Source organism: Macrobrachium rosenbergii, chromosome 39, assembly GCF_040412425.1.
Source record: "Macrobrachium rosenbergii isolate ZJJX-2024 chromosome 39, ASM4041242v1, whole genome shotgun sequence".
Lineage (NCBI taxonomy): Eukaryota > Metazoa > Arthropoda > Malacostraca > Decapoda > Palaemonidae > Macrobrachium > Macrobrachium rosenbergii.
In genome coordinates, this window is record NC_089779.1 from 6,996,941 (window position 1) to 7,015,941 (window position 19,001).

At 37.9% G+C, this 19,001-nt stretch overlaps 1 protein-coding gene across 2 annotated transcripts in view; it reads left to right on the forward strand.

Annotated features, from left to right (window-relative positions):
* The first annotated feature begins 7,729 nt into the window (after positions 1 to 7,729).
* The window catches only part of LOC136825689 (GRAM domain-containing protein 4-like), a 331,069-nt gene continuing 319,797 nt past the window's right edge, over positions 7,730 to 19,001 (forward strand). For both annotated transcript variants that reach the window (XM_067082426.1, XM_067082414.1), the window contains exon 1: positions 7,730 to 8,245. The gene's annotated coding sequence lies outside the window, so the exon portion shown is untranslated. The remainder of the gene's footprint in view (positions 8,246 to 19,001) is intronic.

Below are 19,001 nucleotides of genomic sequence, written 5' to 3' on the forward strand. Positions count from 1 at the left end.
GTAAATTTTGTAGTTAATACTTACTGAACACGATAGAGTGTAGTCATGAAACAGCCTCAGATCTCATAAAGAATAAATGGATTTGAACATTCTTTTGGAAACTGATTTGAGTTGGAGAGGTTGGGCAGCAGGATAATGTGTGTTCCAGGCAATAAAGTTGAGTGCTAGGTTGTAAAGGTGTAACTGGTAGAAAACCCATCACTTGCACGAAGAACTAATAGTTAAAGAGGCTGGACAGCAAGACGGAAGAAAGGAATCGGGAATGGAAGTAAAATAAAAGGGTAAAACGTGGGTTCAGTTAGCGACCGAGGGGATGCTGCAAAGATCCTTTAGTAATGCCTCGTTATAGCTGATAATTGAAATAGGGAAATCAAAAAGGAAAAGAGAAAATAGCACTCATCACATGAATATTGTTGGAACAGTTATAAATGACGAGCACACGTCTATAACATGAAAGCATCCTTCAGCCTCAAGCAAATATTTTTCGAAGATAAAAGCATTTGAACCATAAACTAGTAAAATACACGAATTACTGATCTGATACTGGAACAAAATACACACACACACACGCACACACACACATATATATACACAGTATATATATATATATATATATATATATATATATATATATATATATATATATATATATATATATATATATATATATATATATATATACACCTGTACATTATATGAGAAAAACGTGAACCCAGCGACGAGATTTTTCTTGTCTTCATCGGGAAGTAGGTCAGGTCGCTGAAAGAGCAGCTTAAGGTGACAGAAAAACACTGAGACCTGTGGAGACGAAACCTGAAAAGTAAACACGCCCACTTTGTCGTCCTTCCAGGGTCTGATATTTTTCCGTAACTCTTTCTCTTCACCCTTTGAGAGCTGAGACGAACCCATAGAAGAAGCAGGGATTTTGTACTCTGCTTCAACCCCTTGCTTACCTACGCAGCTCGGTTAATTAGCTGTCACACCTGAGGACGATGTTCACGGGGAGTGTTCTGCGCCGTTTTGTCATCCTCCAGTTTTGCCAGTTCCCTGTGACACCAGTGGAGAGATTACTCGTGTATAGGTAGAATATTGACATCAGTCGCGTTCCTCTGTCTGGGAATGGTCTCAATAGCTTTGTTAAACTCTTTGATAAGGTTAATAGTATAATACAAACTTCCCTTGTTGCATTACGTGATATCCTTTCTCCCTTTATATGCTACCATTCGAAGTGTATTCATTCAATCGAAAAAAAAAAATTTGCGTAAGCTTTCTCCCTTACAGATTCCACTTACATCCCTTGTATGTCCCAGACGATATTTCTTACTTTCAGATTGCTTTAATTTTTAACGTATGGCCTTTTACATTGACAGCTAATTTCTTGATACATATATGCATATCTTATTATCTGCATTTAAAATTCGGTTGTTTCATTCTTGCATGCACCATTTTCAAAAAACCTTTAGAAGTTTCCTCGCAAAATATTCAGCTGAAACCTACGTATCTTTGGGAGGACTGTGAAAGTCGCCTCTCAGAGAATGCAGCTTTCGTCAAAGTCATTTTGGAGAGAACTTCGAAGTTATCTCTCAGAATATCAAACACCAAATAGTGGAGGAAGGTTATTCTCTGCCCAGAGCCAGACCCAGGTACACGTTTTTCATCGCGTAAGGTAAATAAACATCTCGAGATAAACAAGTCGATCATCGGTGTGAAAGATAGACGCTCGTCTGGCATCTCCATTTCTGCTTAGCATTTAATCAGTTACCGAGCGTTGCTCGAAAGAAATTAATAGCCTGAGTGCACGGAATAAACTTCTCTCTCTCTCTCTCTCTCTCTCTCTCTCCCTCTCTCTCTCTCTCTCTCTCTCTCTCTCTGCGTCGTTTTGTAAGAAAGGTTAGATAGCTTCTAAGAACATGCAAAATGGTTTGGAGACGTTCAAGAAGAAACGAAAGGCATAATATACAGAGTTCTGTAACCAAACTTAATATAAAGATAAACTTTAACTGATACATAGAAAAGAGCCTACCTCGAGGGCCAAAGGAGGATTATTAGGTTTTATTTTTGAATTTCACCTGTTAAGGGGCTAATTAAAATGACATCCAGTCATCCTGTGATGAGCATATGGTGTGTCAACCTCTCTCTCTCTCTCTCTCTCTCTCTCTCTAATTGTGTCCTGACATTTCTGTGATCTCTTGGAGGATACAAGGAAATCTTAGTAAATGCGTATCCTGCCACGCTGAAGGAGCACAAGGCTTAGGGGAAGTATAACATCAGGGGTCCTTCCATGTGAGCCGAGGCATGAAATCCTGCGAGGAGCGGTCGGCGCCGCCCCCCTGAGGTCCGAGGAATCCTTTGATATTCCCCTGTGCTCAGTCCTCAGGGAGATTGTTCTGAATATTAAAGATAATGACGAGACAAAGTGACGAGGGGAATGGCAGACATTAAGAAACGCTTTCAGCTTTACAAGCGGCGATATAAAGTGAGATTGGTGGGATGGTGCCTCATTGCTTCAGAAGAGGGCAACAGGTAGGAAATGCTTTTAGGTTTTACCAGGGGCAAAGTTTAGGGCGAGAGTGCCTATAAGTGGCGTAAAATGGCAACAAACTGGTCGTAGAAGTTTGAAGGTGATTGTTTAAGAGAAACAATTTTGTCTTTACCAACGGCAAAACTTGCAATGATAAAGTGTTTTAACAAACATTTGATGCAGAAACGTGATAGTCATAGCCTTTAGCTGAGCCAGTGGTAAATAAAAGTAGGGGTGATGAAATGGTCTAAAACTGCATTAGGAATTAAAAGTTGACCACAAAATAAGCGCTTTCAGCTTTGCCAAAGGCAAAATTTAAAGGCAAATGCCAACAACATGTAACAAGTAAAAATTACGCCGAAGTTTCTTGTGCGCAATCGAGTTTCCTGTGCAGCCGCTATAGCGTATAATCAAGGCCACCGAAAATAGAGCTATCTTTCGATGGTCTCGGTATAATGCTGAATGAGCCGCGGGTCATGAAACTTTAACCACGGCCCGGTGGTGGCCTATCCTATATAGTTGCCAGAAGCACGATTGTGGCTAACTTTAACCTTAAGTAAAATAATAACTATTGAGGCTAGAGGGCTGCAATTTGTTATGTTCGATGATTGGAGGGTGGATGATCAACACACCAATTTGCAGCCCTCTAGCCTCAGTAGTTCTTAAGATCTGAGGGCGGACAGAAAAGTGCGGACAGAAAAAAGTGCGGACGGACAGACAAAGCGGACACAATAGTTTTCTTTTACAGAAAACTAAAAATGTAGGAGTAACAATTGTTTAAAAAACAAAGCAAAAAATCCTTCAGTTTTATCAGTGATCAAATGAATGACTAGAATAAAGAAAAGGTGCAAAATTACACCAAGGATCAAAAGGTGACAATTGACGAAAAGAAACGCGTTAAAGTTAAGAAGTGGCGAGGGGGAATTCCTTCAGGCAATTAGATATTGATAATAAGTATATGTGATCTAATCAATAAATATATAAAAAAAATACGTTCTTATGTCGTTGTCTTATCGTTAGTCTGAATCGCTGTTGTTCCATGACATTAATACAAAGCAATGTATAAGCACTGACCCTCTGGTAAGTATGCACCGTACATTTATCTCTTTACCTGTCTCTCCGTCTATTTACTACAGTATAATTTATTTAGGTTGCTTACTTTACAAGTATTACTTCAGACGCCATCGTTACTAGCACAGTACGAGATCTCCATTCTCTATTTCGACCCAATCCCAGTTCACGCTTGACAGACCATGCAGCGTCAACAGCTAAATGCCGACCGAGCCACTCCAGAAGATGTTCTGCTCACTCCCATCGTGATTTAGATCGTTCCCAGCATTTCCAGATCCGGAATTAAGTGTCCTTGGTCGAAGGCTGCATTCACAGGGTTAGAAAGGCAGCAGTGTTGGTGAGGAGAGGTGGAGGAAGTGTACAATTAAATTGAGTGTTATAACGCCAGTAATAATGGTCTATGGTTTCTCACTTACTCTGGTATACGGAGAAAGTGCTAATAGCTTTCCATGGACCTTATTTTTTCTAATTAATGATATTAACCCTATTGCATACAGCCTCTGGTTATCTACTTTGTTTTAATTTGGAGATTTTCACCAGGATTTGATAGAAACTGCTTATTTTGAAAGCTAAGTAGTTTCTGTCTGCTCAGCAAAGCCAGAAATGAGCTCATTCCACTACGCCTATATGTGAGAACCTAAGCAAGATTGCTTAAGACCTACTGTGATCTAAACGCAGGGTTTTATCCGGATGAATTACTTGTAGATTTTGAAAAAAACTATGGCAAGATAACCATGTTTAAATGATAGAATAAAACTTCCTAAGTTCTCTAATGCACGCAGTAATCTGTTATCTTCCAGATAAAATAACTAGTTTTGAATCTAGTTTACAACACGTGTGAACGTAGATGGTTTGGTTACACAGAGAGAATTCAGGAGGAGAAGTTGACTGAAAAAAAATACACCATTAGTAAGATGGAGAGTCTTGGGAAACAAAGCAACGGACGAAAGGGAGACACAGGATAGAAAAACCTGGAAAAGGCTCATGAAAAACAGCGTTTTCGACCACGGATTAAGCTAAGAAGAAGCAGAAGAAGATTCACCAGAACCGACTCTGGCTACATTTGCGGTACCGATGCTAGGAAGAAAGGATTTTGACATCTAGGAAGTGTGAGAGTGAATTCTACATAGAGATGAATCCGCTTTCGTGAAGGTGTATGAAGCGACTGATGCAATGGAAGTTTTCATTATAAGTGTTTTATCTGTGTTTAAGCCTTGCTTTTTGTCTAAAGGAATGCCTTATTATGTGAAAGGCATATGGCATACTTCCATACATGCATGCATACATATATAAGTTTTATAAAGAATATTTACTGGTCATATTTCTGGTTATCACCAGAAAGATAAATTTCCAAAACCGCAGTGACTGCAAGGTAGGCCTACTGTCCTGGCACTAACATCGGTCTAATGTAAACACTATCGAATAACCAGGGGTCATGAAATAGATATAATTTAAATTATGAGTTTTTCGTCGATGAAATAGTTTTATTTAGTAATGGACAACCGCGAAGGTATTAAGATCAATATAAGGAACATAATGAAGAATATGAATAGTCTGATGAACAGAGAAAAACTGAAATTAAGTGGCGATAAAATAAACTCTCTATTTACAGGGTTGAAATAAAACCTAAAGAAAGTTTGTAATTAGAGCAGCCAACATAGACGATGCGATGGTTGAGATACTAAAGTTTAGTACCTGCATCGGAACGAGCCATTATTAAACGTTATGAAAATATAAGACAATATTGCCTAAGAAATCTAGATACGACAAAAACGTTAAGCAAAATGATTTAATCACGAGGTTGCACGTGTTAATGAATATAGCTACAGCATTAATAAGTAATAAATCCCCATCTGCCACTGCTTCAACTATCCCGGTTAAGCTTCACAGACCATCCACTAAAACATGAATCGAATACGAAATATTTAAAAGAAATTCAACAGAATTTGCAACCGAAACCGACTATAAAGAAAACGGAGGCAAGGTACAACTAAGATACTGGAAAACGAACCTTTGAATACAAGATAATAGACAAGAAACCGCTTCGGAAACAAAAGTGTACGAGCACTAACAAATATTTAAGAGAAACTGTTCTCGTCTGTTCAAAAAAACAGTTATCTTGAAGGGATAACTTGGTCAAGAGAACTGTGAGCTGTAACTGAAGTATAGATAAAAATTAAAATAAAAATAGAAATAAATTAGGATGATGACGATGATGAAAGTGTTAGAGAAAGCTTCACTTTTCTTTTTATGTTTATATATATATATATATATATATATATATATATATATATATATATATATATATATATAATATATATATATATATATATATATATATATATATATATATATATATATATATATATATATGTGTGTGTGTGTGTGTGTGTGTGTGTGTGTGTGTGTGTGTGTTTAAAGAGAATAACAGCACACACGAATGGAGAAATTAAAATGATTAGTTATCCATACTTTTTCTTACGTTTTCTATAAAGAACTGTTGTTGCCTTTTATGGCCATGACTCAAACAACAGACCACCCTCAACTGTTTTATTTTTTCACTAAATAAAAGAGATTGTGATTTTTAAAGCAAGAGAAAAGTTTAATAATATCGATCTTCATAAGACTGTAAGGGAGAGCTCTGCTTCTTAAAAAAAATCATATATTTATGATTAACGCTGTAAAATGTTTCAAGTTATGTAAATCATTCATGCATGGAGTTTGTTTAAGGCAGTCGATTCACGAGCTGATTTCATCTAACAAACTGGCGTAGTTATTTCAAAGACCAGGGAGATCCTTTTTTTCTAAAGGTATCTACTGAATAAACAACGGTGTTTATTTGGCGTTTGGAATTCTAAATTTCCCCGCTCTCCCTGACCTTTTGGCTACGTTTTACTGTATATCTGAGAACTTAATAAAAGAGGATTTTTTAGGGATTATAGTATAAAAAATGGTTACGTCAGTAGTAGTAGGAATAGTCCTTTACATCGGCTCCTACATATGTGAGGTTGAAAGACTATCGTCTTTGTGAGGCAATTAGCTTTATAGATATTGCATCGGATTCGTCAATTACGAAAAATGTTCGGAAATAATGCACATACTTATAAATTCATTTTCAGCTGGCTTATGCGAGCACGATCAATCTGCCCCGAGGCGGGCGCCTGACGGCAGTAAGGTGTGAAACGGAATTGGAGACTTTGGAGTCCTGGTGTGGATATTAAGAAGACGATTTTATTTCTTTCAGGGAAACAAGAAAGTTTATAAGCAACCGATATTAGAATGCAATAAAAAAATAGGTATTAATGTAATGAATGCAGTACAGATGGTCAGTAAATGACAGAAGCATCTGTATTACATTCTATATATATATATATATATATATATATATATATATATATATATATATATATATATATATATACATGTATATATATATATATATATATATATTAATTCTAACACTGCTTATTATATATATATATATATATATATATATATATATATATATATATATATACATACTGGATCATTCAAATATGACATATTATAACGAGTAACTATGGATAGCATTCACATTCATACACTGTTCACAGAGTAATAAAATTAAAATGATTATTCAGCAATTTATTTTCCCGTCGTTATTTTGTTGTAGCGTCATAAAACCTGAAAAACGATTAATTAAAAGACTAACTGTTAATAGGCTATAGAATAAGCGCTAACATCAGTCTGCTAAACAGCTCGAGTTTGAATCCTACCCTGGAGAAAGGGAATATTTCTTTATATATTCATTTCCCATCGGAATTCAAGGCTTTCAGGGAAAAGCAGATAAAAAGAAAGTAGGAAGTACGAGAAGCGAAGAGGTTGATGTAATTAACAACAAAGACCAGAAAGAAGGAAGTGATAGAATGGGGAAAACAAAAGCACTAAGAGAATTCCACGCCACCTTTCATATCTTTGCTTCTTACCCTCCCCTTCTTTACCCTCTTTTTTTTTATTTTTTTTATCTCCGGGCCCGTGCGTATCTTTCCCCTTTTCTTTCGCACTACGAAGAGCTCTATTTTATTATTCTTCGTCGCCCAGGCGTTCGTGAATGAGAACCGTCTGACAGCGTGTGCAACCATTCCTGATAAGTTGATCATAATATGATGGAGCAGCAACAGCTACGGTCGACCAACTATCTCTCTCTCTCTCTCTCTCTCTCTCTTCAGTTTCTCCTCACCGGCAGGCACTAGGCAACTCCTCCGTCGGTTTCTCTAACCCCCTCCTCCGTGGGCAACCTCACCTCACCTCAGTTCTGTCAGCGCTGTACACGCTCTCTCTCTCTCTCAGTCTTACAAGCTTCGCAGCAAAAGGTGGTGTGGCATAGCTGCCGACAGTGTGGACGGGCGCGTTGTTGAGTGGAAATTTTGTTTTTTTTTCTTTTTGTTGTCGTATTTGCGGTAGCATTCGTGGGTGGTGGATCATCCAAGTGTCATTCGCCATACGGTGAAGATGGAAACGAAGACGTCGTTATGCACTTAAAGAGACTTTGGGAGAACTTCGTGATTGCCTCAGAGCGTCTCGAAAACGACTCGAGGATAAACTTTAAAAGGGTCGAGGCCAGACAAGAAATCATCATCTCCCACCGCCCGTGGAGGACGAACTCCGCTAGAAGTGAGTGTTTAGTTTGTTTGTTTTGCTTGGGTTTTTTGAAGGTTTACTCCTTGATTTTGCGAGAGGCGATAGAAATGCACTTTTAAGTATATGCTTATCTCTTCGTGATGACCATTGATGGGGTGGGACGAGATTTCCTGACACAGTACAGGCAGACAAGCCACAGATGAACAAGAAGCCCCTCCAGTGCCTTCTTTGATTGGCCGCGTCTTTTCCCGGGTAGATTGCCCTAAATTCTGCCAGTCGACTTAACAAAATCTATCAGCTTTAGCAAGGAAACTGACTAGCAAGCATAGATGAATACAAAACGATACACTTAATATCACGGGAGCAAAGCGTAACAGTATCCGCCATCACTTGTAGTGCCAAGATTGATAAGAAATAGCGTAGATGAACTGGAAAAGAAGCTTTTAAGTTCTGTGAATCAGTCGGAGCTATACCGATCATCTCTTACTTAGAGATAAACCGGAAACAGATGCTTTACCAATTACTGGCATCAACAGGTGCAAAAGAATAGAAGATATTATAGGAATCACAGTATCAGAAAATACTTGTATTTTCTGATAGTACTTGTATTTTCTTATTACGCCTGCAACGCAAGGATGAAAAATTGAGGCTGTAACATGAGATGTACGACCTCTTGAAGCGCATAGAAAAGTAATTCCCCCCCCCGCCCCCCTCTATTAAGGTGGGGATGAGCGAGGTGAGGTCGAGGTGACATGTCGGCGTCCACGGGTCTTAAAAAAACGCTAGAGTAAAAACTATGGTATTTCCTTTCATCTTTGTGTTTCATCTTCTCTTCCCCGTGTCTTCTATTTCCTTATTGTTCTTTGTTACGTGTAAGTCATATATATATATATATATATATATATATATATATATATATATATATATACATATATATATATATATATATATATATATATATATATATATATATATATATATATATATATATATATATATATATATGAGGTGGTTCCTGAACAAGTCCTCAGGATGAGGTTGCGCGTCCCACGCCTTATTTCTTGACCCCAGCCGAACGTGGTACCCATTTACAGCTGAGCGAGAGTCGAACACTGCAATGGGGAGCTGTAGAAGATTGTTGCAGACGTTGATCTTAAAATTCCCAGCAAATTTTCTGGGATCAAGTTGCTCATCTCATGCCATTCTTCCTGCAGTTGTGACCAACCACCGGTGACTAACTATCAAGTACATAATCCTTGCTTGTTTCAAAAAGGTACAATAGCTTTTTCGCAGCTAATCAGAGGCTGTTAATCATTGGACAGACACACACACACGCACACATGCATACTGTATATATACCGTATATGTATATAGAGTGTGCATGTTGCTATGTATACTGTAAGCTTTTTATAGTTTGTGTACATGCATACCTTTCTGGTGTCACCACTAAAGCAGTGAAAAGGAATATGGTAAAAAAAATATGTATATATACATATATATATATACGGTATATATATATATATATATATATGTATGTATTTATAACTGAATCACGAAAGTATGGAACGTGATGAACATATAAATAGAGATACGTGGAATTTCTCTCTCTCTCTCGTTATATATATATATATATATATATATATATATATATATATATATATATATATATATATATATATATATATGTATACACGCATGTATATACACGTATATACAATAAAGTATTTATTACATTTATCATATACACCGCAATACGACGTCCATATGTAAGAGACAGTCAGTGAAATTCTATCTATTTACTGACATTACAAGAGGCGTAATAAATCAGTTTCCTCCAGCACCTGCTGTGAGGAACTCATAATTCCTCCAGCTGAGTGGGAAACAAGTCAGCCATTGACAGAAAAGATCTCGAACTCGTGGAAAGAATTTATTTTTTCATCTGTCGCTCAAATCATTAAAAAAAGTTTTTTTTTTATGTGGAGTTGAAAATGGTAAAGCGCGTCCATTTTTAAAACTGTCTTTCATCAAAGGGATTTTTTACCTTTTGGGGAATGATGTTTTTTTTATATATAAATAGTTTGCTGCCTGTTACAATTTTTTTTTTTTATTTTGACGATAAGGTGATTATACCGTTCAGATTTCCTTTTCATTTCTTTGTGGGAGAGAAAACGTTAAGTATCAAGATAAGAGATCTTTTGTTTCTTCGGCGCAATCGAGTTTTCTGTACAACGTACGATGCTGCATGAACCTCTTAGCCACGGCCCATGAAACTCTCATCCGAGGCCCCCATGAAACTTTCAGCCACGGCCCCGTGGTGGCCTGTGTTGTTGGCACCTATAGCGGTACCAGACGCACGAGCATGGCTAACTTTAACATTAAATAAAATAAAAACCTCTGAGGCTAGAGGGTTGCAATTTGATATGTTAGATGATTGGAGGGTGGATGATCAACGTACCAATTTGCAGCCCTCTAGCCTCAGTAGTTCTTAAGATCTGAGGGCGGACAGAAAAAGTGCGGACGGACAGACAATGCCATCACAACAGTTTTCTTTTACAGAAAACTAAATAGCAATTGACTTTAATTTACATTTGTATTCTTATTTTTATTAAGATAGAGATTTCATCTTATCTGTAAGTGACTTTATTATAATTTCCACCGAATTATTTATTTTCCTTGAAAATTCACACTCAATAAATTTCCTTTAGTTTCTTTATCTTACAGTCTTACTTAATGTCAGCTGAATCCATCATATTTATAAAAGATTCTATTTCTTTTTTTTTCCTTGAGCAGTAAACATCGCTGCCTTTCAGATGCTGCCAAGCCAATTAAACGGGATGTTTTTTTGGGGGGGCAAATTGACTCCTTAAGTGCCCTATTGCTGAGGAGAACCTTTAATTAAGCCCGTGGCAAAGGTAAAGAAGAAGGAGAAGAAGAAGAAGAAGAAGAAGAAGAAGAAGAAGAAGAAGAAGAAGAAGAAGAAGAGAACTACCTGTTCGAAATTCATGGGAAGTAAATCACCTCTAATTCTGAAACGTCTGGATCGAGACGAGAGGATGAATTGACAATCCCAGGCTTATGGAGTTACTTAGAAGAGTTTTAGTTATATTTCATGGGTATCTAAAATTAATTAAGGTGATTAATTGATAATCCCAGTCTTCTGGAGTTATTTAGAAGTTTGCCACTTTTATTTCATGGATATCTAAAATTAATCAAGGTGATTAATTGATAATTCCAGTCTCCTGGAGTTATTTAGAAGTTTCTCACTTTTATTTCATGGATATCTAAAATTAATCAAGGTGATTAATTGATAATCCCAGTCTTCTGGAGTTAAGTTAAGTATACCTTAGTTTTACCAGACCACTGAGCTGATTAACAGCTCTCCTAGGGCTGGCCCGAAGGATTAGACTTATTTTACGTGGCTAAGAACCAGCTGGATACTTAGCAACGGGACGTACAGCTTATTGTGGAATCCGAACCACATTATAGCGACAAATGAATTTCTATCACCAGAAATAAATCCTCTAACTCTTCATCAGCCGGCCGGGGGAATTGAACTCCGGCCCATCGAGTGACAGTCAGCAGCTCTACCGGCTCACCCAACGAAGAGCTAGTCTTCTGGAGTGATTTAGAGGAGTTTCACTTATGCTTAATTAATAATACCAATCTTATGGTGTTATTTAGAAGATGCTCACTTTTATTTTATGGATATCTAAAACGAATCTAGAGGATTATTTAATTATGCCAGTCATCCTGAGCTATAACGGAAGATTTACACTTTTATTTCAGGGACACCTAAAACATGGCAATAGGATTGTTAGACAAAGCAGTACTCTTATAGCTCCCTTAAAAGCTATTCACTTCAACACTGAGATCCTTTCACAGACTAATAAAAGAATTGAGTAATTTTGTAAATAGCCTTCAGTTTTTCAGTATTCACAGAACCAAAGCTTGAACAAGAGGATCTTGATTTTTTTTTTTTTGTTTGGTTTTTAGCATATGAAAAAAGTCGGTGTTATCACATTTTTTTTTATTGTCCGATGGAACAGGCAACCTAATGCCCCCTTTTTAGTCCAAAATCCCCCAAAAAAAAAAAAAAATCTGGAAAGAGAAAGGTACGAGAGTGAGGCTTAACCGAGAAGAGAGTGATAGAGTTTCGTCCGGGAAAGGTTATAAAACCTAGATAAAACCGGAGCAGGGATAGAATTCCAGAGCGGAAACGCCAACAGGATATCTAATGAGTTAATATTATCTGCTTGCAAACTAATGTAAATTACTATCGCGATGAAAGAAGCCACATTGGGAGATAAGGCAACTCATGTTTAATTGCAATATTTTCAAATTTACAAAAAAAAAAATCTGAAAAATAGAAAAATAAACCGACAGAGAATGTTTGCTTGCATGATAAAAAAAAAAAAAGGAAAAAGAATATGGCCTGAAACCGGTTGGTGGTCGTGGAGACTTCCGAGTGTCAGGTTCTTCCGTTTCAAAGACAGATTCATCCTTTTTTGTTTTCTATTTTATTTCCTTTTATCTTTCCCCAATTCTATTTGCTTTCTGTATTCGGCGTCAAACCGAAACACGTTGGTCAACAAAAACCTCACATTTATTCCATTCAGAGTTCGAATTTGAAAGCTTCTGTAGAAAATCCTTATGATTTTGGTGAGAGTATAATAGAGACTATCCTTTTTGTAACAAAGATTTTAGGAATTATAAGTTTTGTGCATTTATAAATTTTATCAGCCCCAACAGCAAAAGCTCTCTATTTAACTGTCTCACTGCTTCAGTTATGACCGATCTGAGAGGGATGATTGGTCTGAAATTCTGTCAGTCTCCAAGCTGATACGAAACATATTTCTTTCTCTTGCAGTGCACTAGATCTCAGCTTAATCCTTCGTCGGGGTCGCTGTTTTTTATAAGCCTTTTCCAGGTGCTTCTAGCTCTCAGTGAACGGCTTATTTCATATTTTGTTTTTTGCACTCTGCTAGGCCCGAGTTCGAGTCTCCGGCCAGCCAATGAAGAATTAGAGGAATTTATTTCTGGTGATAGAAATTAATTTCTCGGTATGATGTGGTTCGGATTCCATAATAAGCTGTAGGTTCCGTTGCTGGGTAAGCAATTGGTTCTTAGCCACGTAAAATAAATCTAATCCTTCGGGCCAGCCCCAGGAGAGCTGTTAATCAGCTCAGTGGTCTGGTTAAACTAAGGTATACTTAACTTTTGGTAGATGTCTTGCGGACGGATGCCCTTCTTAACGCAACCCCCCATCCCCAACCCCACCTCTCTCTATCTCTCCTCCCCCCACATCCAGGCTTGGGAAAGTAACAACGTATATAAATTTATTTCTACCAAACTCAATGTCAATATCTGTAATATCACGATGACGAACGTCCTGGAACACAAGACCTGATAGCGCTGGTTTATATAAACCCTTCTGAACTCGATAACGAACCTCGTCCCAACGCAAACACTGAATCAGAGAAAATTATGAATTCTGCCTACGTTCCGGCCGAAAGAAAATCGCCGAAATTCGGACTAATGACGATCAGCCTCCGAGCGATTAGTCACGCAGGCGGCCACGTGATGGTAAACAGGCAAAGTTCAACAGACGGCGATGTGATTACTCCTATCCTTGCTATTAAAGCAGAAGAATACTTGGGAGGGAGGTGAAGAACGAGAGAGAGAGAGAGAGAGAGAGAGAAAGAGAGAGAGAGAGAGAGAGAGAGAGAGAATGACTGTATCATTCTGTAGTTTATTGTTGTTTTGCATAAAAGGAAAAGACGAAAAGAAGACTGATAGATAGATACTGTAGATAGATAGAATAGATAGATAGATAGATAGATAGGTAGAAAGATAGATAAAGAGAGAGAATGATTGGTCCATCCTTTGCTTTTACTGGTTTTGTTTTGTATTTTAAAAGAAGATTGATGAATGAGAGAGAGAGAGAGAGAGAGAGAGAGAGAGAGAGAGAGAGAGAGAGAGCGAGGATGCCAGGAGTACTTGAAACGCAAAGCCAATATTTAGCCACGGATAAATCTCTGAAACCATACAGGGCCACCTTGGCCTGGGATTTACGAAACAAAATCTGGAAGTAAGGACATTCTGTCGTAGCCAGTTACCCTTAATCTCACATGCACGTCTAACAGACCGAAAATCTGATTGCCAGGATACATAATTTTTATCTTATTAATTACACGGTTTAATAAAACTATTGAGACGAAGCTCCGCTCCAAAGATACGCCACGTTTATACTCGCCAGCCTCGAGGAAAAAAAGGTTATAATTACATATCTACTGCTCTGACATTTATGAGATCCTGGGAATTTGCAGGACTTCACCATTTGTTGTTTCCGAGCCACAGAATTTGCCTTTTTTAGTTTTCTGTTAAAGAAAACTCTTGTGCCGGCTTTGTCTGTCCGTCCGCCCTCAGATCTTAAAAACTACTGAGGCTAGGAGGCTGAATATTGGTATGTTGATCATCCACCCTCCAGTCATCAAACATACCAAGTTGCAGCCCTCTAGCCTCAGTGGTTTTTATTTTATATAAGGTTAGAGTTAGCCTTAATCGTGCATCTGGCAACGATATAAGACAGGCTACCACGACCCGTGGTTAGAGTTTCATGGGCAGCGGCTCATACAGCATTATACCGAGACCAGCGTAAGATAGATCTGTTTTCGGTGGCCTTGATTATACGATGTACAGAAAACTCGATTGCGCAGAAGAGACTTCGGCGCATTTTTTACTTGTTTTTCATGACATGAATTGAAATTTAATCAGTCATTTAAAGGTTGTCGTAAAGCAGCGCATGCAGGATGCAGAATTTTGCTTTATTTAGTCTTGGGACTTAAGTCAAACATTTCTTAGAAGAATGTTAAAAATCAGTGACATGCTTCATATGAAAGCAGTATATTTAATTTCACGAATTAAGCCTCAGGATTTTTACTAAGTTTATCATTTTATTCACTGAAGTAAAAGACTGATTTCATCATAATATTCGCTGAAGTAAAAGACTGATTTCATCATAATATTCGCTGAAGTAAAAGACTGATTTCATCATAATATTCGCTGAAGTAAAAGACTGATTTCATCATAATATTCGCTGAAGTAAAAGACTTATTTCATCATAATATTCGCTGAGGTAAAAGACTTATTTCTTCATAATATTCGCTGAAGTAAAAGAGTGGTTTCATCATAATATTCGCTGAAGTAGAAGACTGATTTTCATCATAATATTTGTTGAAGTAGAAGACTTATTTCTTCATAACATTCGCTGAAGTAAAACACTGATGTCATCATAATATTCGCTGAAGTAGAAGACTGATTTCATCATAATATTCACTGAAGTAAAACACTGACTTCATCATAATATTCGCAGAAGTAAAAGTCAATGACGTGTATTATGAAAGTGTGAATTTTTTTTTTTTTTTTTTTCAAGAATAAAGCATCAGATTTCTTGTTGATTTTGTCACAATATTCACTGATATCAAACAAATTCCTAAGGGCTCGTCAAACGTCGATAACCATCATGATTTTGGCTGATTTTGTCATATTGCTCGCCGAAGCCAGAGACGTCCTTGAAAGCTTGTTTAGATTAAATGATGTGTCTCGTAAACAGACAACTGCCTTCGCTGGGATGTTTACAGTCGACAGGGACCCTCGTTATTCTGAGTCCATTGGGATTGTTTGCAGTTTATCACGTTTACGAGGTGATTTTGTAGTGATTAACAGGAGTATGTAATAAAGAAAAGACAATAGATAGAAAGAATATAGGCTGACTTACACGCAACTCCCGTAGAAGGGTAGTGTCGTTAGTGCACCTCACGTGGTACTACTTAAGGTTCTTCGCGGCGTCCCTACGGCCCCTAGCTGCAACCCTTTTCGTTCCCTTTGCTGTGCCTCCGTTCATATTTTCGTTCTTCCTTCTTACTTTCCACCCTCTCCTAACAATTGTTTCATGGTGCAACTGCGAGCTTTCCCCCTGTTACGCTTTTAAAACCTTTTTACTCTCAGTTTCCATTTCAGCGCTGAATGACCTCATAGGCCCCGGGCGATTGGCCTTTGACCTCAAGTTTACACTCCATTCCTAGACGCAGTCGAGTAATATGGCAGAAAGTTAAGCAAATTTTGATATGCGTTCTAACTTCCGCTAACAGTGTTGCATCTCTCTCTCTCTCTCTTTCTCTCTCTCTCTCGTACATATTTTCACTTTTTTTTATATATTCTCAAGAGCTTTCAAATGTATTAACAAAGTTTTTGTAGTCTGACAGATCCACCTCACCTCCTCCCCTCCTCCCCTCCCCAGGCCCTTCTCCCTAGCGCTTGCTTTTCATGTTAATGGTTGCCTATTCATACTTATCTTATTTGACGTTAACTGTGACGTGTAAATACTTGAGTTTTTAAAAGCGGTGTGCTCATAGACACGTATTATTAGAAGCTCATTAAAACGGCCAATATGAACTGGTTTTCACTCCTGATTTATTCTCTTTATTTTTGGCTGTCTTATTGGTAAACATAGGCCCAAAGCGTAACCTACGTCGTCTCAACTGTAAAATGCAAGGCAGCAAATATCATTGCGATTATTGCCCAAGTCCATTTCAATCTTGTATGTTACAAAAAACTAATTAAATAACCAAAAAGTAACTAAATATCTATCTGTGGGAACCAAGTTTACTTCTGCATCTTTCGCAGATTATGTAAACTCACCACTTTTCCCTTTGAATAACTAATCCAGAATAGGCTACTTCTTTTCCACTGATTCAGCCACATTTCCTGAAACCAATGTGACGATTATTAATGCAGAAATTTCAGAAAAAACAACTGCTGCACGTTATTATTTTTAAGTAAATGATAAGGATATATAACGGATTCGAATTCTGAACCCCCGACAAGATGTGAACTAAATACTTCTTGCTAGAGGGCGGGGCCTCCTTTGTGAACTTCTGGTATACATTTAATGTTACTAGTTTTTGAGCAAAGGGAGTCAGCTCGCTCCCCCTCAAAAAGTAACGTAAATATCCCCTACGATACTTCCTTTCTTTCCCGCCCTTCTCACAGATAGTTGAGCGCTCAACGCCTCGAAATTATCCAGTAGTCATTGGGACACCATTTTCCTGTTGCGATTCCCAGAATGCTAAATAACTACGCTGGCTTATTAATCGTCTGCTACTACTCGAGCTGTGACTGAGGAGCCTGTCCATAACCTACACGACCACGATGCGTCCAAGAAGGGAATCACAATGAAGCCCTCCGTGACGAGACTTCTAAAAAGATGGGTTAGAGTTTAGAAGCCCTAGATATTCGTCCCCCAAGTTGGTTCTGTTGCTTTATAGGAATCCAACAGAGCATTTACGAAAATAAACTGTGCCCATATAGTGTGACGTTCCTCATTCGTAAACTGGAAAAGTTATATTAGAAAAGCAAACCGTCTACGGTTTCTGCTAATATAAAAAAAATTCTTACTGTTTTTATGTTTTCAAAAATTTTAATATTTTCATATTCTGTTATGCCTTACTAGCTGCTCTCTCTCTCTCTCTCTCTCTCTCTCTCTCTCTCTCTCTCGCTTGGTGTACTGGAGGAAATAGCTAGGACGTTTTCTGTCATAATGTCGATTGCTGTGACGAAGGCAATTCAATCTAAGACAATGTATGGACGTTGATCGGTTTTGTTTTTATTTTCTTTCTTTTTGAAGGGAGGTTGAAATGGCGTCTCATTAATGAGACCATTAGATCTCACAATGCTTTGACCTTTTCAGCCAGCCAACCCCACCCCCTCTCCAACAACCCCCAACCATCACCAACCTACCCATACTGTGTCTATCCTCTATATGCACCTTTCTGTGTGTGCCTCTAACTGTCTATTTAGAGTTTTTTTTCTTTTTTGGAGAACTAACTCCTGGAAACGAACAGTTTGTGCATTAATGTATATGTGTTCACAACCAGATCTGAATCATGTTTATTATGTATAATTACCACACAATGCCAGGCTCTGGAATTTCTTCATTCCTTTGATGTTCCTGAAGCCCTGCGATCCCTAAGTCTTCGAAAACCTCAAATCTTGAACTTAGTTTTCTCAGACTGCTGTTATTGTCTGTATATTCCTTTAGTATTAGGAGTCTATCTTGTTATTCTCTCTCTCTCTCTCTCTCTTTCTCTCTCTCTCTCTCTCCCCTTTAATTTGGGCCTAATGAAGAAGACACTTGACCTAGCTGCTCATGGCGCATTTTTAGTCTAACAATAATTTTCCTCAGAGACATTTTCTTTTCATTTCTGTAGTGACACTTTCATTTTGGCCGGACCACTTAAAGAGATTAAGTTACCTATCAAGCTGTGCAAGATTCTGAGACATGAACTTTATGCAAGTTAAATTAAACAGATTCTTGGTCATTTATTTGTGCTGTTTAACTGAAGTATGAATTTCTGGGTCCATGACCATCGTTGTGGAGTCGCCAGGTTACAGGAACAAATCAAGTCAGTCATATAAACAATCTTTATAGACCGAAGAAAAATTGGTATCCAGTATTCTGTATTGCGTCATGGTCAGTAGGAGCTTTTTGTTGTAAGGGCATTTTGTGGTAAGAGCTTTTTCTGGTAGGAGCTTTTTGTGGTAAGAGCTTCTTCTTATGGTAGGGGCTTCTTGCGATAGGAGCTTTTTGTGGTAGGAGCTTTTTGTTGTACGAGCTTCTTGTGGTTTTTTGTGATAGGAGCTTCTTGTGGTAGGAGCTTTATGTGGTCGGAGCTGTTTATGGCAAGAGCTTCTTGTGGTAGGGGCTTCTTGTGATAGGAACGTTTTTTGA